This window comes from Hylobates moloch, unplaced genomic scaffold (assembly GCF_009828535.3).
Source record: "Hylobates moloch isolate HMO894 unplaced genomic scaffold, HMol_V3 SCAFFOLD_3, whole genome shotgun sequence".
Taxonomy (NCBI): Eukaryota; Metazoa; Chordata; class Mammalia; order Primates; family Hylobatidae; genus Hylobates; species Hylobates moloch.
This window is the reverse complement of record NW_026652278.1, coordinates 56,894,111-56,920,610: the sequence shown is the minus strand read 5'-3', so window position 1 is coordinate 56,920,610 and position 26,500 is coordinate 56,894,111. Positions and strand designations below refer to the sequence as shown.

Genomic DNA, 26,500 nt, shown 5'->3' with positions numbered 1-26,500 from the left:
TCAAAAAGCTTATCCACCATGATCAAGTGGGCTTCATCCCTGGGATGCAAGGCTGGTTCAACATATGCAAATCAATAAATGTAATCCAGCATATAAACAGAACCAAAGACAAAAACCACATGATTATCTCAATAGATGCAAAAAAGGCCTTTGACAAAATTCAACAACCCTTCATGCTAAAAACTCTGAATAAATTAGGTATTGATGGGACGTATCTCAAAATAATAAGAGCTATCTACGACAAACCCACAGCCAATATCATACTGAATGGGCAAAAACTGGAAGCATTCCCTCTGAAAACTGGCACAAGACAGGGATGCCCTCTCTCACTGCCCCTATTCAACATAGTGCTGGAAGTTCTGGCCAGAGCAATCAGGCAGGAGAAGGAAATAAAGGGTATTCAATTAGGAAAAGAGGAAGTCAAATTGTCCCTGTTTGCAGATGACATGATTGTATATCTAGAAAACCCCATCGTCTCAGCCCCAAATCTCCTTAAGCTGATTAGCAACTTCAGCAAAGTCTCAGGATACAAAATCAATGTACAAAAATCACAAGCATTCTTGTACACCAATAACCGACAAACAGAGAGCCAAATCATGAGTGAACTCCCATTCACAATTGCTTCAAAGAGAATAAAATACCTAGGAATCCAACTTACAAGGGATGTAAAGGACCTCTTCAAGGAGAACTACAAACCACTGCTCAATGAAATAAAAGAGGATACAAACAAATGGAAGAACATTCCATGCTCATGGGTAGGAAGAATCAATATCGTGAAAATGGCCATACTGCCCAAGGTAATTTATAGATTCAATGCCATCCCCATCAAGCTACCAATGACTTTCTTCACAGAATTGGAAAAAATTACTTTAAAGTTCATATGGAACCAAAAAAGAGCCCGCATCACCAAGTCAATCCTAAGCCCAAAGAACAAAGCTGGAGGCATCACCCTACCTGACTTCAAACTATACTACAAGGCTACAGTAACCAAAACAGCATGGTACTGGTACCACAACAGAGACATAGATCAATGGAACAGAACAGAGCCCTCAGAAATGATGCCGCATATCTACAACTATCTGATCTTTGACAAACCTGACAAAAACAAGAAATGGGGAAAGGATTCCCTATTTAATAAATGGTGCTGGGAAAACTGGCTAGCCATAGGTAGAAAGCTGAAACTGGATCCCTTCCTTACACCTTATACAAAAATTAATTCAAGATGGATTAAAGACTTAAATGTTAGACCTAAAACCATTAAAATCCTACAAGAAAACTTCATGTCTAAAACACCAAAAGCAGGGGCAACAAAAGCCAAAATTGACAAATGGGATCTAATCAAACTAAAGAGCTTCTGCACAGCAAAAGAAACTACCATCAGAGTGAACAGGCAACCTACAGAATGGGAGAAAAGTTTTGCAACCTACTCATCTGACAAAGGGCTAATATCCAGAATCTACAATGAACTCAAACATATTTACAAGAAAAAACAAACAACCCCATCAAAAAGTGGGCAAAGGACATGAATAGACACTTCTCAAAAGAAGACATTTATGCAGCCAAAAAACACATGAAGAAATGCTCATCATCACTGGCCATCAAAGAAATGCAAATCAAAACCACAGTGAGATACCATCTCACACCAGTTAGAATGGCCATCATTAAAAAATCAGGAAACAACAGGTGCTGGAGAGGATGTGGAGAAATAGGGAGACTTTTACACTGTTGGTGGGACTGTAAACTAGTTCAACCATTGTGGAAGTCAGTGTGGCGATTCCTCAGGGATCTAGAACTAGAAATACCATTTGACCCAGCCATCCCATTACTGGGTATATACCCAAAGGACTATAAATCATGCTGCTATAAAGACACATGCACACGTATGTTTATTGCGGCACTATTCACAATAGCAAAGAGTTGGAACCAACCCAAATGTCCAACAATGATAGACTGGATTAAGAAAATGTGGCACATATACACCATGGAATACTATGCAGCCATAAAAAAGGATGAGTTCATATCCTTTGTAGGGACATGGATGAAACTGGAAAACATCATTCTCAGTAAACTATCGCAAGGACAAAAAACCAAACACCGCATGTTCTCACTCATAGGTGGGAATTGAACAATGAGAACTCATGGACACAGGAAGGGGAACATCACACTCCGGGGCCTGTTGTGGGGTTGGGGGAGGGGGGAGGGACAGCATTAGGAGATATACCTAATGCTAAATGACGAGTTAATGGGTGCAGGAAATCAACGTGGCACATGGATACATATGTAACAAACCTGCACATTGTGCACATGTATCCTAAAACCTAAAGTATAAAAAAAAAAAAAAAAAACTTGGAAAAAAAAAATTCTCCAATCAAAAAATGTAGAGTTGTTGAATAGATTAAAGAAAAAGACCCAATGATCCATTCTTGCAAAAAATATACTTCATCTATAAAGATACAAATATGCTGAACAATACAATAATAGCTGGAGGCCTCAACACCCACTTTCAGCATTGAACAGATCATCCAGACACCAAATCAACAAAGAAACATTGGACTTAATCTGTACTATAGACCAAGTGGACCTAATACATGTTGACAGGACATTTCATTTGATGGCTGCAGACTACATATTATTCTCCTCAGCACACGAGTCATTCTCAAGGTTAGCCCATATGTTAGGCCACAAAACAAGTCTTAAAAAATTCAGAAACATTGAAGTTATATTAAGGATCTTCTCTGACTACAGTGGAGAAAAATCCATAAAACTGGAAATCAATTACAAGAGGAATTTTGGAAACTATACAAACACATGTAAATTAAATAATATGCTTCCTAATGACTAGTGGGCCAATGAAGAAATTAAGAAGAAAATGTAAACATTTCTTGAAACAAATGAAAATAAAACTACAACACACCAAAACTTATGGAATATTGGAAAAGCAGTACTAAAAGGAAAGTTATAGCAGTAAGCACCTACATCAAAAAAGGAGGAAAACTTCAAATAAACAACCCTTGATGCATCTTAAAGAACTAGAAAAGCAAGAACAAACCATAATAAAATTACCAGAAGAAAAGAAATAGCAAATATTAGAGCAGAAATAAATGAAATGGAAACAAAGAAAACAATAAAAATCATGAACAAACAAAAGTTGTTTTTTTAATAGATAAAAACATTGACAAATCTTTAGCCAGACTAAGAAAAAATAGGGAAGACCCAAATAAATAAAACCAGAGATGACAAAGGAGACATTACAATTGATACCGCAGAAATTCAAAGGATCTTTAGAGGCTTCTATGAGCCAGTATATGCCAATAAGTTGGAAAACCTAGAAGAAATGAATAAATTCCTAGACACATGCAATCTATCAAGATTAAACCATGAAGAAACCCAAAACCTGAAGACCAATAACAAGTAATTAGATTGAAATCGTAATAAAAAGTCTACCAGCAAAAAAAGCCTGAGACCCGATGACTTAACTGCTGAATATGACCAAACATTCAAAGAACTAATACAGATCCTAATGAAACGATTCCAAAAAACAGAGGAGGAGGGAATTCTTCCAAACTCATTCTATGAGGCCAGTATTACCCTGATACCAAAGCCAGACAATGACATATCAAAAAAAGAAAACTACAGGCCAACACTCCTGATGAACATTGATGCAAAATCCTCAACAAAATACTAGCAAATCAAATTCAACAACATATTAAAAAGATAATTAATCGTGACCAAGTTGGATTTATCCCAGGGATGCAAAGATGGTTCAACATATACAAATCAATAAGATACATCATATCAAAAGAATGAAGGACAAAAACCATATGATCATTTCAATTGATCATATGAAAAAGGATGGGATAAAAGTCAACATCCCTTCATGATAAAAACTCCCAAAAAACTAGGTATAAAAGAAACATACCACCAGACCATGAAAGCCATATATGACAGACCCACAGCTAGCATCATACTGAAAACTGGGAAAAACTGAGAGCATTTTCTCTAAGATCTGGAACAAGAAAAAGATGCCCATGTTCACTATTGTTATTCAGCATAGAATGTGAATCCTAACTACAGCAACAAGAGAAAGAAATACAGGGCATACAAGCTGGAAAGGAAGAAGTCAAATTATCCTTGTTTGCACGATATGATCTTATATTTGGAAAAACCTAACTTTCCACCAAAATTGTGTTAGAGCTGATGAAAAAATTCAGTAAAGTTGCAGGATACAAAATCAACATAGAAAAATCAGTGGCATTTTTATATGCCAACAGGGAACAAACTGAAAAAGAAATCAAGAAAGTAATCCCATTTGTGATAGGTACAAATAAAACAAGATGCCTGGTCATAAACTTAATCAAAGAAATGAAAGTTTTCTATAATGAAAACTATAAAACATTGATGCAAGAGATTGAAAAGGACACAAAGGAAAAGATATTCCATGTTCATAGATTCAAAGAATCAATATTGTTAGAATGTCCATACTACCCAAAGCAATCTACAGATTCAGTGCAATCCCTGTCAAAACACCAATCACATTCTTCACAGAAATAGAATAATAATTCTGAAATTTATATGAAATCGCAAAAGACCCAGAATAGCCACAGCCATCCTGAACAAAAGGAACAAAACTGGAGGAATCACATTACCTGACTTCAAATACAGAGCTATAGTAACCAAAACAGCATGCTACTGACATAAAAATAGACCCATAGACAAATGGAACAGAATAGAGAACCCAGAAATAAATCCATACGTCTACAGTGAACTCATTTCAACAAAGGTGCCAAGAACACACGGGGAAAGGACAGTCTCTTCAAGAAATGGTACTGGAGAAAACTGAGTATCCATTTGCAGAAGAATGAAACTAGACCCCCATCTCTCACCATGTACAAAAATCAAATCAAAATGGATTAAATACTTAAGTCTAAGACCTCAAACTATGAAACTACTAAAAGAAAACATTAGGGAAGCTCTCCAGGACATTGGTCTAGGCAAAGATTTCTTGAGTAATACCCCACAAGCATAGACATCCAAAGTAGACAAATGGGATCACGTCAAGTTAAAAAGCTTCTGCAAGCAAAGGAAACAATCAACAACGTGAAGACTCAACCCACAGAATGGGGAAAGTATTTGCAAATTGTCCATCTGACAAGGGTTTAATAACCAGGATATATAAGGAGCTCAATTAACTTAAGAGGAAAAAAAATCTAATAATCCAACTTAAAAATGGACAAAAGTTCAGCCGGGTGCGGTGGCTCACGCCTGTAATCCCAGCACTTTGGGAGGCCAAGATGGGTGGATCATGAGGTCAGGAGATGGAGACCATCCTGGCTAACACAGTGAAACCCGTCTCTACTAAAAGTACAAAAAAAAAAAAAAAAAAAAAAAAAAAGACAAAAGTTCTGAGTAGACATTTCTCAGAAAAAGATATACAAATGGCAAACAGGTATAGAAAAAAATGCTCAACATCATTGATTGTCAGAGAAATGCAAATCAAAACTACAATGAGCTGTCATCATATACTAATTATAAAGGCTTTTATCCAAAAGACAGACAATAACAAATGCTGGTAAGAATGTGGAGAAAAGGGAACCCTTTACACTGTTGGTGGGAATGTAAATTAGTATAACCACTATGGAGAACAGTATGTAGGCTCCTCAAAAAACTAAAAATAGAACTACCATATGATCCAGCAATCCCATTGCTAGGTATATACCCAAAAAGAAAGGAAATTAATATGTCAAAGAGATATCTGCCCTCCCATGTTTATTGCAGCACTGTTCACAATAGCCAAGATTGGAAGCAACCTAAGTGTCCATTAACAGATGAATGTATAAAGAAGATGTGGTATATACACGTAATGGAACATTGTTCTGCCATAAAAAGAATGAAATTCTGTCATTTGTAACAACATGGATGGAACTGGAGATCATTATGTTAAGTGAAATAAATGGGGCACAGAAAAATAGACTTCACATATTCTCACTCATTTGTGGGAGTTTAAAAATTAAAACAATTGAACTCATGGAGATAGAGAGTGAAATGATAATTACTAGAGGCTGGAAAGGGTGGGGAACGGGGGAGGGGGAAAGTGAGGATTGTAATTGGGTGCAAAATATAGTTAAATAGATTAAATAAGATACAGTATTTGATAGCACAATAGGGTGATTACAGCCAACAATAATTTACTGTACATTTTAGAATAAAGGAATGCAACTGGAATGTTTTTCACACAAAGAAATGATAAATGCTTGAGATGATGGATATTCCATTTACCTGGATGTGATTATTACACATTGTATGCCTGTATCAAGATATCTCATGTAACCCATACATATACCTGCCATGTACCCATACAAATTAAAAATTGTGAAAAGTCCACTTACTTACATAGGTGGAAAGTAGTTGTTTTTTGTCAGTGATACTGTGTCCGGAATTGGTGGGCTCTTGGTCTCACTGACTTCAAGAATGAAGCCGCGGACCCTCGCGGTGAGTGTTACAGCTTTTAAGGTGGTGCGTCTGGAGTTGTTCGTTCCTTCTGGTGTTCGGATGTGTTCGGAGTTTCTTCCTTCTGGTGGGTTCGTGGTCTCGCTGGCTCAGGAGTGAAGCTGCAGACCTTCACGGTGAGTGTTACAGCTCTTAAGGTGGCACGTTTGGAGTTGTTCGTTCCTCCCGGTGGGCTCGTGGTCTCGCTGGCTTCAGGAGTGAAGCTACAGACCTTTGCAGTGAGTGTTACAGCTCATAAAAGCAGTGTGGACCTAAAGAGTGAGCAGTAGCAAGATTTATTGCAAAGAGCGAAAGAACAAAGCTTCCACAGTGTGGAAGGGGACCCGAACGGGTTGCCGCCACTGGCTCGGGCAGTCTGCTTTTATTCTCTTATCTGGCCCCACCCACGTCCTGCTGATTGGTAGAGCCTAGTGGTCTGTTCTGACAGGGCGCTGATTGGTGTGTTTACCATCCCTGAGCTAGACATAAAAGTTCTCCATGTCCCCATTAGATCAGTTAGACACAGAGTATGGACACAAAGGTTCTCCAAGGCCCCACCAGAGAAGCTAGATACAGAGTGTTGATTGGTGCATTCACAGACCCTGAGCTAGACACAGGGTGCTGATTGGTGTATTCACAATCCCTGAGCTAGACATAAAGGCTCTCCACATCTCCACCAGACTCAGGAGCCCAGCTGGCTTCACCCAGTGGATTCCGCACTGGGGCTGCGGGTGGAGCTGCCTGCCACTCCGGTGCCGTGCGCTCGCACTCCTCAGCCCTTGGGTGGTCAATGGGACTGGGCGCCGTGGAGCAGGGGGTGGTCCCTGTCGGGGAGGCTTGGGCCGCACAGGAGCCCACGGAGGCGGGGGAAGGCTCAGGCATGGCGGGCTGCAGGTCCCGAGCCCTGCCCTGTGGGAAGGCAGCTAAGGCCCGGTGAGAAATCGAGTGCAGCGCTGGTGGGTCGGCACTGCTGGGAGACCCAGCACACCCTCCGCAGCCCCTGGCCCGGGTGCTAAGCCCCTCATTGCTCGGGGCCAGCAAGGCTGGCCAGCTGCTCCGAGTGGGGGCCCGCCAAGCCCACGCCCACTCGGAGCCGGCCCGCAAGTGCTGCGCGCAGCTCCGGTTCCTGCTGGCGCCTCTCCCTCCACACCTCCCTGCAAGCTGAGGGAGCCGGCTCCCGCCTTGGCCAGCCCAGAAAGGGGTTCCCACAGTTCAGCGGTGGGCTGAAGGTCTCCTCAAGTGCTGCCAAAGTCGGAGCCCAGGCAGAGGAGGCGACGAGAGCGAACGAGGGCCATGAGGACTACCAGCACACTGTCACCTCTCAATACAAGGGGTGAGCATTCATAATATTATTTCCATGATTATTACTTTGGCCACTAGAGAGAATTGTCTTCAGTGGCCAATTAATATATTGAGCATGGTTTCACTTGTATGGAAATCATGTTTTTTTATTTTTTTTAATTGAGACAGGGTCTTGCTGTGTTGCTCAGGCTGAAGGACAGTGGCATGATCATGACTCACTGAAGCCTTGAACACCTGGGCTCAAGTGATCCTCCTGCCTCAGCATCCCAAGTAGCAGGGACTACAGGCACATGCCACCACACTTGGCTAATTTTTAAGTATTTTGTGGAGACAGAGTCTTACTATGTTGACCATGCTGGTCTCAAACTTCTGGCCTCAAGTGATCTTCCTTCCTTGGCTTCCCAAAATGCTGAGATTATAGGCATAAGCCACTGCACGTGTCTGGAAATCATGTCTTGATATGGGGCAATTAAGGCATAAACATTTAACCAATTTTTGTATTGCATTAGTGGAATTATTGAAATAAGTATGAGGTAATAAAAAAAAGACAAATCTCCTACCCCCATAGAAAAATAAGTAAGAATGTAAGTGAGTGTATCTCAAAAGAAAAAAATAATGAAAACAAAAACATGAAAAGTGTTCAACTTCACGAATGTTGAAAGAAATGCAAGCTAAAACAATCATAGCTCCTCTTGCCCGTCAACATTAGCAAGCACGGGGGCAGGACAGTCTCATGCACTTTTTGTGGGCATGTGCATTCGTAGTGTTTCTGGATGTTCATATGACAATATGCATAAAAATTTATGCATAGTCCTTGACAATATGCATAAATTTTTGCATACTCCTTGACTTGGAAATTATATTTCTAGAAATGTGTCTTAAGGACATAATCATAAATGTCTGCAAATACACCTATAATTTTTAGTCTAACATGGTTTATAATTGTAGGGGAAAAGGGAGAAATAAGGTAATGTCCAGTAATGGGGTAGTGATAAAGTAAATTAAGTCAGACTCATAAAATGAAATTTTAGATGGTTACAAAGTATCATGTTTGAGAAGTTGTTAATGATAAATTAAGAGAATACAAAGTAAGATATATACAACATGATACTCATTTGTGTATCTATCTGTATAATTATAATAATATATGTTTATTTAATGGAAGAACTAGAGGAATGTCTAAAATATTAAATGTCTTTGGGTGATTTTTTCTTGTTTATTTGTACTTTGCAAGTTTTCTACTATACATGCAACGTTATTTTTTACTTCTTAAGAGAAATTTACAAACTTACACAAGAATAGAGAGAGTAGTATAATGAACTTCTGTGTAGCTATTCCTCCCATTTCAACAATTATCTACTACACTTCTTTAAAAAGAAAAAGGAAAATATTTTTTAAAAGTTCAATTACCCAGAAACCATTGTGCACAAACTTCCTGGAGCAATTTATTAATTGTAATTCTTCGTAAAGAATTTGTTATATTTTCCCTTGAAAAATGGTGTGTTTCCACTGCCCAAGTCCTGGTTTTCAAAGCTTTGGCCTACTCACCAACAGTGTTTGTATGAGAAAGCTAAAAGCATTTCAGTGTTGTTAATGAAAATAGTAAATCAATAATGTGATTTCTTATTTTTTTATCCCAGTAAAAAACACATAGGTTTTCTGGCAGTTTATTACTGTTTCTTTGAACACATAAACAAGAAACTTAAGAATAATAAGATCTAAAAGGTGGTGTAGCCAGTCGTGTGTGTGTGTTTACCATCTCTTTTCATCTAATTTAGGGATCAGAGCAGAACTTGGTAAAAGACATTTCAGTAAAAGGGCTGTCTCTCTGGGCTCTGCAATCAGTTTTGGGAGCACTTTCATTCTTGAGTTCAGAATTTGAGATATAGTCTGTGCTGTGCAAGCAGATGTTTATAAGGAGCTTCTAGAAGAAGGTAAGAACCATGAGTGCTCCAAAGGATTATCAGCCTGCATGCCAAAAACAGACTCCTGTGAGTTTAAGTATTTTCCTCAGTGAAGCATAAAAGACACAAAGAGGTGCAACAACCACCATTTAGTATATTTCCAACTAAAAACCTCACCTCTAGACTCGTGTGTTTCTACTAAGCTTTAAAGGCACATTTTTCACAGTGTGTGTTAGTGGGAGTGTGTGCATTTTGATGGACTAACTCCTCTGGTGAACTTTAATGTGTGCTATTTTTAAAAATCCTGTATAACTTACTTTTGGAAAGTGGAAATTGTTTATTTCTTTAATTTTTGCAAGGCCCAATGCTGTGGTTCCAATACACTGGGTATAACTGGACCATAAAAATAATAAATGCATGACAACACGAGTATAAACATAATAAATGTCATGCATTCACATGGCAAATTGTCAATATCTATTGACATTTGTTCTTATGGTATCTATTAAGGCCACACCATATTTATTAACTTTGGTTTGATTACACCACTCCATTAACTTGGTAATTTCATTATAGTTTAAGAGAGATTTTAGCTGCCAGATTTAGTTTAAATTTTATGCAAAAGCCCAGAAGTCCTTGGGCAGTGAACACATTTTATATAAATCAAATAAATAATTAATGAATGAGAGCTATTTCAGAGAAGCAGAAAACAACAGAATCAGGATCAGATAACTTTTTAATAACACATACTGAGAAACTGTTCATAGAGATTAGAGTCCTAAAGCTGTGTCAGGTATATTCATATACTTGTTAGTCAAATTTGTCATGTAGAAATATCCATGTCAGAGGGAAACAGCACTTCAGTCACAGAATTGGTCTTAAGCTCACATAGACAGTGTGAACAACAAAGAGAGATGCTTGCATGGGGCAATAGGATGAGGAAATTTGCTTGTTTCTGAACTAATTTTAAACATGATATGGCAGATATTTGATGAGGAAAATGCTTCCCTGATTAAAAAGAAAATCCTATAAAAGTTGCCAAAAGAACTGGTTAAGAGTGAAAATATTGGGTAAGAGCCTCTTTAGCATGTAGTCAGTCTCATCTGTAAAATATAAAGATGTCATTCTGGCCAGGCGCGGTGGCTCACGCTTGTAATCCCAGCACTTTGGGAGGCCGAGGCGGGAGGATCACGAGGTCAGGAGATCGAGACCACGGTGAAACCCCGCCTCTACTAAAAATACAAAAAATTAGCCGGGCGTGGTGGCGGGCGCCTGTAGTCCCAGCTACTCGGAGAGGCTGAGGCAGGAGAATGGCGTTAACCCAGGAGGCAGAGCTTGCAGTGAGCCGAGATTGTGCCACTGCACTCCAGCCTGGGCGACAGAGCGAGACTCCGTCTCAAAAAAAAAAAAAAAAAGAAAAGAAAAAAGATGTCATTCTGTGTTATTTTAGTTACTATCTATTAACAAATCATAGATTATACCTAGGTTTGACCTTTCTATTCTCAGCCCACTTATTTGTTTAATTTATTGTTCTCTTTGAAAGCCCTCAGAACCAAAAAAAAATGTTTTCAAAGCCTTGAAAACAAATGAGTAAACACATGTTCTACTTATCATTTGTCAGACTGAACAAAGCTCTTTGGATGTGCTCAACAGCTTTTAGAGGAAGACAAACACTATCAGTGTAATAAATGAACAATTTCATTGGGATCAGAAAGTTTCAACAGAAGCTATTAATTTTTATGAGCATTAAGTCTGACAAAAATCTATGTATCTGTAGGCTCCCCCCCCACCATATTAACATCAAGAATAAAGAATCAGGCAATTCAGATGAAAATTGTAGCATATGGTAGGGTCTTTACAATGGTGGGAAGATAGGCCAAAAATTATGTTTGTAAATTTCTGAAATGATTTCCAGAAACGTATTACAGGCTAAGTGCTTTATACAGTATGTATTGTTAGCAGGTGTTGTGAGCACTTTATTTCTTACACACAATGCTGACATTTTACTCCTTTATACTCTTTAAGGGAACAAGCAGCATAATTGGAATTCCTTTGAGAATGATTTGTTAGTTATTTTGGACCTTTACAGGGAGTAAATGGTAAATAAGAGCTGAGTTTTTGGACATTAGTATCTATTGGTTGAGCAGATTATACTGTAAATTTTAAAAAGGAAGGGCAATTTAGGCAATGATACTAACAGCTGCACGGTTATTGTGTAATAGTGGCCCACCTGGGCTGAATTGTGAATTGCGAAACAAAGCTGAATGCTTTCAATTCTATGATGTATTATGCTACAAGGGAAGCGCTCAGCTAAGCAAAATGTAGAGCTACTGTCAGACCATTCCTCTGCCAAATTACTACTGCACTGAAAAATGACTACAGTGATATCACTTGGTGAGATCATCACAGTCTACTTCTCTTAATGTTTCCATCATTTCCGATCCCAATTTTACATCTCAGTAATTTATTTTCAGTAATGAAGTTTTCTCCTCCTTCACTTTGGTAGAGCATATACTACACTAAAAAAAAAACTTATTCAGTTCTTTGAGAATGAAAACACATGCAGTTTCCTCCCTCTAACATGAGCAGTGTAATAAGTGAACAATGTCTAGGTAATGAGTTACTTGTTATGATTTATATGTGTAATGTGCAATTATTTTAAACATAGAGGAATGTTCTTATAAGTGGGTTAAACGCAGCGAACATAAGACTTCTTGTACTTAAGTGTCTACTACCAAATGATGTGACTGATTAGCTTTGTTCAAGTTTACTTACAAAGAAAAAGAAAAAAGATTCCTACATCTCCATCAAGATCGTAAGTTTGCATTTCTCTCGTTTTCCTCCATACTCTACAGTGTTGAAGAGAATAATGGAGGCTTCTTGAAACATCAATTCATAGAAAAGGAAGGAGTTGAGACATAGGGAAACCATGTGGTCTTGCTGTGAATCACTATAGATATGAGCCAAAGAAAAGTTGGGCATGATATCAAGCATTGTTTTCTTTCCAGGTTTTGCTAAATCTGGCTGAGTTTTACAAACACTTCAGGGGAAGTTCAGAGTTCTGCTTTTTATTCCTAGATCTTTCATATGACCCTGAGAAGTCACTTAAGTTTACAGATGTGTGTGAGATGGATTTTAAGCCACTTTTCAAAATCGATCTGTAATAAAAGATATTCATTTGGATGCTTTCTCTTCGTACACACTCAGACTAATGCATGGAAACAGTGATATTGTATTTTGATGCAAAGAATAATTCAATTTTTAATAAAGAAAACATTGCCTGCATAAATCTGTTAATCAGTTTTCTCTTTACTTGTTTTCTTCCAGTAATGTGGTTTCCATTACACATTTCAATTCTGCTTCATTGCTGGTAAGCATCTGTTTTAAAATACAGTTAAAAATTGGTACTCTTGGTCCAATTCCAAGGGGCGAAATCAGCAGGAATAAGTAGTCCCACAGCCTTAAGAAGAACCTTCTTAACCATGGAAAGAAAAGCAATAAGTACTAAACTTTGAATAAAAGAGCCATAAATGAGTCTGGAAGCCTCATTTACATTGTAATGTGCATACCAGCATGATGTCATTATCAATTAGTGTGAGTATTTTCTAACAGCCATCTATTCGGAGTACGTAGTCATTTAGTTTATGGTTATGATTGTGGTGTGTGTGTGTTGGTATCGGAGAGAGAACACTAAAGCAGCAATGTCCATGGAAAGTAGTAATACTGAAAAAATTTATGCCGGTCATGAATCAGTCTTCCTTCATTTAATATTATTTATTGATATGAGGTAGGTAGAGTACCTCAATAATCCATGTGTGTTGAACAGAATAATAAAATCTAGATGTAATTTAATCTTTCTTCTGTATGAGTTAAAGGAATAAATAAATATATGTATATTCTTTTTTGTCAGCCCTATTACAGTGTAATTTTTTTTCTCTGGGATTTTGGAATGCTATAGTTATTGTTGAGACTAATATTTCATTCTCTGTGTTTTGTCTTGCTCAATCAGTTTCATTATGTTTCAAGACTACTAGTGCATGGATTAGTGTAGTCTGAGATGTGAGGTGAGACTGTTCTCTTGAGTTTTGGGTTTATTCTTTATAACTCTGTGAGAATAAAGGGCATGTGCCTGGACATTCATGTAGAGGTGTGCAGCGATTTTGATGAAGCAACTATGCATCCTAGGCCTGGTTTCTTGCTTTTAGACTGTCTTTTAAAATTAAATTTCCTTTATTTCTACTTCCTTCTCTACATACGCTCTGAAATATTCCATAGATTTTTTAAAAAACCTGTTCTTTGTTGTATTTCCACATATAAACTCATCCCAATGATTACAAAATATTTTCTGATTTATGAATTCAGAATACAAATATGATGGCTGACACGAGTGAAAGGTATCCAGGTAGTTCATATATTTGTGGATAGTATTTCTCAATGGTAGTACTGAAAAATATAATGGGTTATCTGAGAAATGTACATGTTGCATAAGAAAAAAAACAATGCTAGAAAATGGTGCTTGGTTTACCTGTACAGTAAAGGACAAAATAGTAAACAAACAAAACAAAGCAAAACAAAAAAGCAGCAACACCTTGTTTCTGGACTCTGCTGTAACCAGGCTTTTTTACCTGAAAGACTGTTTTTTTCTGGACAGCGGTATCTGTCCGTCTCTGGGCTGTCAGGCTGGGGCTGTGGTGCTTTGCTGTGAGCATGCTGCAGTTTGGTGATCTGTGTAATGTTCTGTGTCTTTGCTAATCACACAATGGAAGGATTGAACTTGCTGAATCATTTGCTTTATTACAACTCCAGAAGAGCACTGTAACTGCCTCATGGGAACTTTCTTGGAGGGAGTTATTCTGGTTGCAGTCACTATGTAAATACATCTCTTCAATTCCTGTAAAATGGCACCAAGACATTCTGCTACAACTGAGTTAAAAAGCAAAATAACCCTTTTGATAAGCTTTCCTAGTGGAGGTTTTTTATGCTGCATTTAATACCTCATGGTGTTAGCATGCTAAATTGCTAGGGTGGTAATTGAATGAGATAATGTATGTAAGTTCGCATCGGTACAGTGCCTGGTAGATGGTGAGCGCTCAACACATGCTAAATATCCCACAATGATGCTGGCGATCCACTGTATTTACAGTGCATATTAGATTTCAAATGGGCATCCACCTAACTGCTTTGTTTGAAAATTTAGATGTGCTCCAGTTTTTCCCAGCACACGAATGTGTATTTTTTAAAAAGCTTATAAACTGTTCCACCTGATCGCATTCTCTCTCTTTCCTACACTTTACCCATCAGAATCCTAACTCGTGTCCTATCCATCTCTCTTGCTCCACCGTCCTCTTTTCTGCATCTTATTATAAACACTCTCATGTTTCCCTCCAAGCCCTGCTCATAAAATCCTTGATCCAGCCTTCTCTTTAAGCAATTAAGTTAGATTTATTCATTCCTTCCTAGCCAAACTTCTCAAAAGAACTGATTCCTTGATGTCACCTCCCAACTCCCGTATAATTTGAAAATAACCAGTGATATGGCAGAGTGAATATAAAGATACAAAATGGTCTGTGTAGCATTTAGTGATCAATTGCAAATTGAGTGTGAATGAGGAAAAAGAAGATGCTGCCTCTCTAAGTCATCCAACCAGTATTTACATTGTGAGCCTGGATGGTTAGTCATGGTCTTACATACTGTGGAGGATGCCGAGAGAGGCAAGGCACGGTGTCTATCTCCAAGCTGCTTATGAACTGCTTGCAGAGAGGACCCCATACCTAGCAAGAAAATTGAGAATGAAAAGGAGTGTCAGGTGGGGGGTCCAGGCAATGTACGTTATGGAGTCAAGTGAAACAGGCTCCTTAGTGCATATTGGAGGCACATTTGAAACTGAGACGAGCGAGGATCACGAAGACAATGACTCCCGAGGCTAAAAGACAAATAGACACCCCTTGTTTCGGAGGGAGATAGTGGCAATATTGGAGCTAGGTTTAAAGGTTGGGTCCTTTAAATGTGACAAGGTTGAGGATACAGTTCCAGGTGAGGGAATAGTATATAAATATGGTGAATGATTTAATACGGTAAAATGTTTTCAGTAGTCAGAGAGGAACAATCTGGTTAAGAAAGAAAATTCTCACGGGAGGGTAGTGCAAGTCAACACAAAAGTAGTACCTAATGCTCACGTATTCAATAAATACGTTCCTGGAAAGTGAAATAAAATAAGGATTAATGTATTTTGTTCTTTTAGCAATAATGACAACTGGCTCTCTTGCCAATGAGTGAATGCTAAATCACTAGGTTGTCATTGTGGCCAGTCTTACCTTTACATAAATCAAGCAATTGCATTAACTCTTTCAGGTTTTGTGGGACTCTATCATTTTCTATGTGAATAATTAACAAATGCCAGCTAATACACTTGCTGTATTAATAATGGATGCTACCTACAATAGAGAGTGTTATTGACTTCCTGGATGTTATTCCAATAAATATTTGAATGTGATTAATGTCGGTCCATTTTTTACTATTAAGTATCTCAAGAAATTATTGAGTTACATGGTACTCTGTGGGGCAAATTTAGGAAGGAATTATATTATGCTTATTAATTACCAGATATTTCGCAGGTTCTAAGTCATTTTTAAATTCCACTAAGTTCATTATGTTCATAAGAACAGGGCTGAAAGGGCTCAATTACCCCACCTTTCCCAGAATGTAACTTACTCCTCAAAGCCACTCATCAGATTTTACATGGCCAGAGGTTCAATTAATAAAAAACTTTTTCTGTTAATTAGAAATGACCCAAGATACCTGACATTGTTCTTGTGGCTTCCAGTCACCCACAGACTTAGTGTGCTTATTTATTGCTTAATGGCAATATTTTATTAGTATCTATGTGTCGGTTTGTTAGATTGGGTTATTCTGTGTAATGTTGCAAAATATTCCTTATTTTCTTTTCCTTCTGAAAGTTTGTGTTCCTCTAAAGAGGTCCTATAGAATAATGTTCCATTAGTAATTTTGAGGGGTGCTGCCAGTGGGGTCTAGAGCTATGGGAAGTAGAAGTTGTAAACAGAATGCATTTGCTTGTTTATATACAACCTGGTGGATGTCTAAAGAAAATTGAGTATTATTATGATTGAAAACATTAAATCAAGTCATCAAAGGAATTAAGTCAGGTCACAAAAGGAATATCTACTTAATTATCTCATACCGTAGATGATTTTAGTCTCCTATTCAAAGACTACACCTGTAACCTCACATAGGGTTGCTGTGAAATCTTCCTTCAACGAGGCTCACCAGACACTAAGAGCTGAAAGGGAAGTTAAGTATTGTTCAGTTCAAATGCTCAACATGACTAATCATGAGGGTTTTAGTCTAATTAAAACCACAGTGAGGCCAGGCGCGGTGGCTCACGCCTGTAATCCCAGCATTTTGGGAGGCCGAGGTGGGCGGATCACGAGATCAGGAGATCAAGACCATCCTGGCTAGCATGATGAAACCCTGTCTCTACTAAAAATAAAAAAATTAGCCGGGCGTGGTGGCGGGCGCCTGTAGTCCCAGCTACTCAGGAGGCTGAGGCAGGAGAATGGCGTGAACCCAGGAGGCCGAGCTTGCAGAGATTGCGCCGAGATTGCACCACAGCACTCCAGCCTGGCCGACAGAGCGAGACTCTGTCTCAAACCAAAACAAAACAAAACAAAAAAAACCACAGTGAGATATCAACTCATACCTGTTAGAATGGCTTTTATCAGAATGACAAAAGATAACCAGTGTTGGTGAGGATGTGGAGAAAAGAGGCCCTTGCACACTGTTGGAGGGAATGTAGTACAGGCATTGTGGAAAACACCATGAAGGTTGCTCAAAAAATTAAAGATAGGACTACCATATGATCCAGCAGTCCCTCTACTGGATACATATCCAAAGAAAATGAAATCAGTGTCTCAAAAAGATACCTGCACTCCTGTGTTCATTGCAGCATTATTCATAATAGTCAAGATACGGAATCAACCTAAGTGTCTACCAATGAATGAATGGATAAAGAAAATGTGGTATATATACACAGTGGAATACTATTTGTCCTTTCAAACAATGAAATTCAGTCATTTTGAAACATGGATAAACCTGGAGGACATTATATTAACTGAAATAAGCCAGGCATGGAAAGATAAATATCACATGATCTCACTTATATGTAAAATCTAAAAAAATTAAACTCATAGAAACAATGAGTAGAAGGTGGTGGGTGGGGTGGGGAATTGGGGAGACATTGGTCAAAGGATACCAACTTTCAGTTAGACAAGAAAAATAACTTCAAGAGCTCTATTGTACAACACGGTGACTGTAGTCAATAACAATGTATTGCATGCTTGAAAATAGCCCAGAGAGTAGATTTTAAATGTTCTTACCACAAAATAAATTTTTGGTAAGAAAGTGTGGTATGTGAAGTGAGGCATACGGCAATTAGTTTGATTTAGCCGTTCTACAATGTATATATATTTTGAAACATCACATTATACAACATAAATATATACAACTTCTATTTATCAATTAAAAGATAAATTAGTAAAAAAAAAAAAAAAGAATTATTTAGTTTTCCAGGCTATTTGCCAAGTGAGGAGCCTGAGGCCCAGAAGGTAGTTGAATTACCCAGCTTCTTGCATCTAGACCACATCTCTTCCTTGTACCACTCTGCCACTTACATGAGGGCCCTGGATTCTGAAAGTTCTCTGAGATTCTATGGTTCATTATTTTGTTGTACTTTGGAATCATGTGGTTCTTTATTTTTCTTGTGAGTGCAGGATATATTTCCATAGTAATACAAACTACTTTTTGTAGTTTAGTAAATGAAAAGTATTTACATGCCTGGGCGTGGTGGCTCACGCCTGTAATCCTAGCACTTTGAGAGGCCAAGGCAGGTGGATCACCTGAGGTCAGGAGTTCGAGACCAGCCTGGCCAACATGGCGAAACCCCGTCTTTACTAAAGATACAGAAATTAGCCAGGCGTGGTAGTGCACGCCTGTAATCCCAGCTACTTGGGAAGCTGAGGAAGGAGAATCTCTTGAACTCGGGAGATGGAGGTTGCAGTGAGCCAAGATTGCACCACTGCACTCCAGCCTGTGTGATGGGAGCGAGACTCCATCTCAAAAAAAAAAAAAAAAAAAAAAGAAAAAAAAGAAAAGTATTGACATACATGGAGGATGTAGTAAAATTACTTTTCATTTTCTAAGGTTTGGATACATGGTGGATTCAGAGGCTGAGCTTTGCTGTCTGACCGGCATGGATCCAAGTACTGACCCTGCCACTTCTTCAGTGACATTTGATAAGTTACTTAACCTAAACCTCAGTTTCTTCATGAGGAAAATAGCATTTGTTTAGTTGTATGAGCATATGGAGTAGTCAATAAATATTGCCCTCATTATCATTCAATAAATACTTATTGATCGGTTGAATCTGGAAACAAAATTCAAGGGCTTCATTACTACCTTTAAAAATGTTTCTCGTTCCATATTTTTTAAAAAGGGATAGTGATAGTATTGAGACAAAATTTGTGAATTTGTTCAAGTATGTTCCTTATTGGTGATATTTCTAGATTTATGGACTTCATGACCTACGTGTGCTGAACCTGTCTGTATGACACAGAACAAAAACAACCCAAAAGGTAATTTATTGACCTACTGGTGAGTCAGAGGTAGGTCAGAATTCAGGCCAGATTTGATCCAGAAATTTGAAACCATGTTACCGAAGATCCCATTTACTTTCTGCCTGCCAAAGTGTCAACTTCATCCAAGAAAGGCTCAGTTTCTGGGAACTGAATGCCTCCTAATTCAAATTAAGCCGTGAAAGAGAGAAAATCTCTTTTCGTAGCTCTCAAAGAAGAGTATAGAAATTTATTTTTTAAAGAAACTCTCAGCAAAGATCTTCTTGTGTTTCATTGACCCCCACTAGGCTCTGGTTGATATGTCAGAGATTGAATGTGTTAATTGGTTAGCCAGAATCCATTTCTGGGGTGGAGAATGGAGTCAGCTTTTCCTGCACTAAATACTATGTTGGAGAAGCAAGGACACTCAAAAGGAAATTAGAGAATGCTTACTAAGAGAGAAGGACGATGGATAAAAGTAGGCCGAAATATGCACTACATATTCCCAAAGCTACTGGTGTGTTCCAAATTTGAGGTCTAGTGTTAGATGTGACCTCAGCTCTCTATTTTATATAACATCGAATTCTTTGCCTGTACACTGATTAAAATAATCATTATGAACATAGCATATTAACATGGAGGTATTTAAAGAATTACATCTATTTGTACTCAAACTTTCTCAATCTCTTCCCAAAGCAGTGACCCACAGAAGAGTTTGCTATTCTTGGACAGGAGGTCTAGATTAATTATAATAAATATAGCACATTCTGAGCAATTCTGAATCTGGAGTGTGGTATTTGAAGCTTTGAAACCAAAGACAAATTACTGGCATTATTTTGTATTATCATGTAACTGAATTTTCATCTCCAGAAAAAAGTCTTACTAAGCAAGATAGAAATGAGACTGGAATGGATTCATTGGAATCATTTTGGCCAAAAGCACATTTTCTAATTTTAGCAAATTACAGCATTATCAACATGTAATCCTTCTTATTTTCCCACATATTATTTAACAAAATATTAGTCAAGTTGGAAATTTTTTTTTGTTGCTATCAAGGAAATGTATGCTCTCACTTCTGGCATCCTGCAAGCATTTACAGATGATACTTCACAAATGTCTGAGGATACAGTGTTTATCCAAGCTGCAGTAGACTAAAAATAATTATGGCTCCAAAGTGGTTTGCATCCCCATGGAGAATATATACCTCACTGATAGGAAAATAGTCACAGAACCAAATGATACCAAGTACAACAAAGTGATGCAACCATAAACTCTCAGAGAACTTTCAGAATACAAAATTATTTTGGACTTTGTGGTTTTTGAGTGCACCAATGAGTCTCATGATAGTGACTGAGTTCCCTAGAAGAATGCGGTATTTTGGACAGTCTGTTAGTACTTGGAGCCATGGATTTTTTTGAGTCAGATGAAAGACACAAATGCTCACACCAGAAAACTGCTTTTCCACCCCAAATTTTATATAGAGTTTTAGGGGTTCATGCACTCCCTAAAGCTCATTTTTAGACCTAAGTAAATATAAACTATTTTTTATCAGAATGCAAAATGCAGCCCACCTTCCTTGAATTTTAAAATTTAATATCTGGCTTCTTACTGGCAAAGATGTGATTTGAAAGACCTGAGTTCAGTGTTCCCCAAAGTATATTTCTAGTAGTTTAACAGGAATGAGAATCTAAGAAGGAGTAAGAAAAACGTAGCATCAATGGATTCTTCTAATGCCTTACACATAGTAGGTACAATTAATCTTATATAAATTAATTAAAAGTCAGTCTTAAAATTATGCAGGGCTAGCAGCTCAATTCTAATGTTATAAAAGTAATAATGGGCAAGTACTTATTAAATTATTCCTGGTTATTTTTTTCATACACAAACTACTTCACTATTGTACAATTTTTAGGCTTCTAAATAAGGTTTTCTTAATACGTGAATTCATTAGAATACACAAAGTAGTTAAAAGTGCCTGGCTAGTTTCCTTCAATTTTTTTGCCTTTATAACTTCAGCGAAATGTTATTTTTTTAAATAAATAATATATTATGTTTATGCTGGTACACAAATAATTCCATGAAGATATTTCTTACATTCTAGATTTTAGAGTCGATTTTACATCTGTCTTTTGATTTTTATAATTGCTAATAAGCTGAGTGTTTTCTAAAATCAGTGTTCTCACTGGAGAGATCCGAAACATCAACTCAAATGACTGAAAAAACACGACTGGTCCTAACACTGAGCAAAACTATGTGAAAAAGTTGTAATGATTTGTAAACATTTCACACTTATTATGATTCAGATATGGACTGTGGCCCAGAAAAGATTTGGATTTATTTTGATTGTCTTTGTAATTAGCTCAGCAATGTTTTTCTAAGTTATGATTTCACGCTGACTATTAGAAGTTGCACATTGTTGAGATGCTACATGCAAAGAAGGTATGGGATTATATGGCAATAATTAAACACACTATAAGGTAAATTAAACAGGACTGCAAACCAAGAAAACATGAAGTAAATGTAACGTAAATAGACTTAAGAAGGCAAACTTATGTTTTAGATAAAATTCTAAGCACATAGCCCAATTCAATTTTGTACAAGCAGAGAAAAACTATAGTACTAATGAGAAATATGGACTTTACTACTATATTGTTACCGTCAGTGTGGAGATCAAGGGAACATGTGTTGGCCCACATGCTATACCACTGATATCTTTTATTCTGGGATGAGTGACAGCAGGACTGGCTATTAATCTGTGGGGCCCAGTGAAAAATGGAAATGCAGGAGCCCTTGATCACCATTCATTAAGGATTTCAAGATGGCGACCAAAAGTTTTAGACCCAGCATGGGGTTCCACATGACGACCTGTCCTGGTAATAAGAGAAGAAGGGAGTTAGAGAGGTGCTTCTGAATTCCATCTGTCCCTCTCTGCCACTCCTCCTGGGCTCTGCAGAGATGTTCAGACCAAGACCAAGGAAAGAGCCAGCTCTCTGTTTGGTACAAGTTTTGAAGGCAAGTAAGATGACAAGGGCTGCTCCTTTCTAAAATCTATCCTCAAGATAGGTTGTGAGGATTAATGAGTTAATATCAGAAATTGCTACAGGGTAAATCTTCACTTGCCTAAAAGAGCATAAAATTTTTATTTTGTCTTTTATGCTTTCTGACAATCCCTTCAGTCTGCCACTAGGCTTTTAGTGGAGCGTGTGGAGAATTTAGGACAAGATGATGAATCTTACTCAAGGGCATCTTGATAGCTTTGCAAACTTAATGCAATAATGTAGGTCTTGGGCCCTGTGTCATGAAGTAAACAAAGACAGCTGAAATTTCAGGTAAAAGAGGCTATCGCTCATCTATTGTCATTATTTAGGAGACAAATTACGGCAATGAGTATTTTTTTCCCTTAAAATCCCTTTTATTATTGCATGTCTGCTTAATTTTATTTTGAACAACTAGAAAGCTACAAAGATACTCCGTTGAATGTTTAAAGCTGTAATTTATTTTAAACAGTGCGTACAGAATATATTTTGGCTTTGAAAAGTTAAAAAAAAAAAAAGGTAGGTTGTACAACTTGGAAGCTGGGTAAAGCCCCGAATGAAGGCTGTTGGAAGAGCTAGGACAGAAGGAAAGTGGCAGTCTTCTTGGGTTTTGCACAAATGTGAGAGTCCAGAGTCAACATAGGTTCCTGCTCTTTTGACACAGCCTGAGCTGTGCCTTTGGTCTTAGGAGCCACTTGAGGGCATCTATTGTTCTGAGTCACACACAAAAAAAAGAAAGTGCTAATGAGGTATTTAACACTTGTACTGCACTGAGCTAGGAAAGAGGCTGCCTATAAGCAGGGAAAATAGCCAGAGGCAGCCAAAGGTAAGAAGGAAAGGGCAGGGACGCCAGCATACATCTAACAGTTTAGGACAGTAACTGGTTCAACTTTATTTATTTACTTATTTATTTCTGAGATGGACTCTCTCTCTGTCGCCCAGGCTGGAGAGCAGTGGCTCGATCTCAGCTCACTGCTACCTCCGCCTCCTGGGTTCAAGTGATTCTCCTGCCTCAGCCTCCCTAGTAGCTGGGACCACAGGCACATGCCACCACACCCAGCTAATTTTTGTATTTATTTTTATTTTTATTTTTTTAGTAGAGACAGGATTTCATCATTTTGGCCAGGCTGGTCTCAAACTCCTGACCTCAAGTGATCTACCTGCCTTGGCCTTCCAAAGTGCTGGGATTACAGGTGTGAGCCACCGCGCCTGGCCTGGTTCAACATTTAGACTTGGAGGCTTCTTTTTCTTTTGTCCAGTGCCTGCAAACCAGTTCCTGCCTTCAAGGAGCTTTCAGACTTGCAGTGGAGATCAGGGTATCAGTAAGTGTGGAAAATACCGATAACTTTGTGAAGGATTTGAAGAGGATAAAGGAAAGAGAGAAAAAAAGAAAACTTTACTAAGGAAAGTGCTTTCAGGAGTCAAACCTTGAGGGCTACTGGTGGGGAAAATGGGCAGAAATGGGAAGGCAACAGGGACTGTACTCTGAAGAGAATATTATGGAATACCTACTGTGCTGGATGGAGCAGAACACTTTTCATATATCTGTCTCCTGCAGTCTTCACAATAGTGCCATGAGACCAACTGCTAATTAGCTTGTTTTCGAGACAAAAAAGGCCTTTATTTCATTAGAGACCCACCCCTGCCTCCCAAAATGGAGCATGATTAAGATCCTTAGAATAGCTAAACACCAAAAAGATTATGGTAACCCCCCTATATAATTCAAAATAAGAATAATTCATAACACAATACATTAATGTGTATGCTAGAATTAAAACATTAGCTTATGTTCTGAGTTTTTCTCATAGCTAAGTCCTGGGTAAGTTAATTGAGTATGGGCCTGCATCAGGTTTGAGTAGCTCTTCAGCTGCTGCCCCTTGGTGAGGTGCTCCAAGCTAGCTTACTGTCTGAAACAATACTGCACCCAAGGGTGACAGAGCCAGTAAGTGGCAGAGGAAGGATTCAAACTTAGGTCTATCTGACTTTTAATAGTATGGCTTTTAATAACATGGCTTTCCCAGTGAGCCATGCCTGGGGTGAGTCTAACTCCTGTGTGTCTGCTCACCTCAGGGAGACCTGCTCATCAGTTAGGAGCAGACAAAGAGGTGTTAACAGAACATCTATGAAGAGGTAAAAGGCTTCCTGGGACTCTCTGTAAAACTTTGTCAAAGGGTTTTTCAGTGACATAAACTTCCTCTTATCTATGTTGTATTGTTACGTGAGAAAAGCATGCTGCAGAGAAGTATATATATATATATGTATAGCAGGACCCCATTTTCTCCTAACAAAATGCTCCTATATCTACATTTATAGATGCTGTCATGTTTGTGGGGTTACCTTAGGTACTTGGGGGAGAAAAGGATAAAAAAGCTGGAGAAAAATGATAGGTTCCTAGTGTGATGTAAACGGAACATATGCAATATATCACAGTCAGGCCTCCAACATTGACACAAATAGGTCATCTTTGAATGTTTGTATGAACATGGTTTCAAGGTAACGTGGTTAAAAGAGAGCACTGGGCTGGGTGCAGTAGCTCACACCTATAATTCCAGCACTTTGGGAGGCCGAGGTGGGCGGATCACCTGAGGTCAGGGGTTTGAGACCAGCCTGACCAACGTGGTGAAACCCCCATGTCTACTAAAAACACAAAAATTAACCGGATGTGGTGGCACACACTTGTAATCCCAGCTACTCAGGAGGCTGAGGCAGGAGAATTGCTTGAACCTGGGAGGTGGAGGTTGCATTTGTGCCATTGCACTCCAGTCTGGGTGACAAGAGTGAAACTCCTTCTCAAAAAGAAAAAAAAAGCCCTGCTTTGTTTAGATGATGGGGCTATGGGCAGTTTTGGTCTTGGATTTCTTTGGTTATTTGAGTTTAGTTTTCTCCCTAAGATAAAATAACAAAACAAACAAAAAAAGAACTCCCCAAATCTGTGGACACTTAGTTGTGCCTGTAGGTGTACAGCCAGCAATGACACACCTTGTAGCATGAGAGGCAACTTCACCAGGCCTCTCGACTCTTCTCTGTGCTTCTGTATAACCTTTTTTTCTTTATTTTATAAATAACTTTTTTTAAAGACTGGGTCTCACTATGTTGTCCGACTGGCCTTGAACCCCTGGGCTCAAGTGATCCTCCGGCCTCAGTCTCCCTCCCAGCAAGTAACTAGAGCTACATGTGCACACCACTGCACCCCGCTCCCCTCTGTGCTTCTAAAGGGGGGCTACCCATTCTGTTCTCATGGGCCACATGAGGCAGTGACTGAAAGTCCCTAACCACGCACCCCTCCCCACAGTCAACAGTAACAAACATAGAGGGAGCCCTCTGGGAAGCTGGTAAACAGCAATGCTCATGACCTGTCTAAAGGGGCAGGCGAGACTCCCCTCTTGGAGGCTGTTGCCTTTCTGGATGGTGAGCCCAGTATCTTTAGATCTTCCAGTTCTTCTCAAAAAGTACAAAATTCACATGTATGTTTATCGCGGCACTATTCACAATAGCAAAGACTTGGAACCAACCCAAATGTCCAACAACGATAGACTGGATTAAGAAAATGTGGCACATATACACCATGGAATACTATGCAGCCATAAAAAATGCCATAAAAAATGATGAGTTCATGTCCTTTGTAGGGACATGGATGAAACTGGAAATCATCATTCTCAGTAAACTATCACAAGGACAAAAAAACCAAACACCGCATGTTCTCACTCATAGGTGGGAATTGAACAATGAGAACACATGGACACAGGAAGGGGAACATCACACACTGGGGACTTGTGGGGTGGGGGGAGGGGGGAGGGATAGCATTAGGAGATATACCTAATGCTAAATGACGAGTTAATGGGTGCAGCACACCAACATGGCACATGTATACATATGTAACAAACCTGCACATTGTGCACATGTACCCTAAAACTTAAAGTATAATAATAATAAAAATTTTAAAAAAATACAAAATTCAGATTAGAGGTGAGCACTCTTTGTTTTTAATGAGTGGCACTGAATTGGATCTGACAAGATGCTATCCAAGCCAAATTGAATACATTTGCAATCATATGCCATTGTGCCTTGAAGGGAAAAGGGCCTAGTTCAATCCTTTAACACGAGCTCAGGAAAGTTCAAGTGTATGGCTTTTGGATGGGGTGCCATA

General features: G+C 38.6%; 1 long non-coding RNA gene across 4 annotated transcripts in view; it reads left to right on the top strand.

Annotated features, from left to right (window-relative positions):
- LOC131383061 (uncharacterized) overlaps positions 1–26,500 on the top strand; it is a 211,685-nt gene that overhangs the window by 14,807 nt on the left and 170,378 nt on the right. The window contains exons 3-4 of one of the 4 annotated variants that reach the window (XR_009212781.1): positions 13,020–13,062; positions 19,271–19,339. The exons of 2 other annotated variants lie outside the window; for them this stretch is intronic. This is a non-coding gene — a long non-coding RNA (uncharacterized LOC131383061). The remainder of the gene's footprint in view (positions 1–13,019; positions 13,063–19,270; positions 19,340–26,500) is intronic. One more of the 4 variants, XR_009212780.1, reaches the window with a different exon arrangement.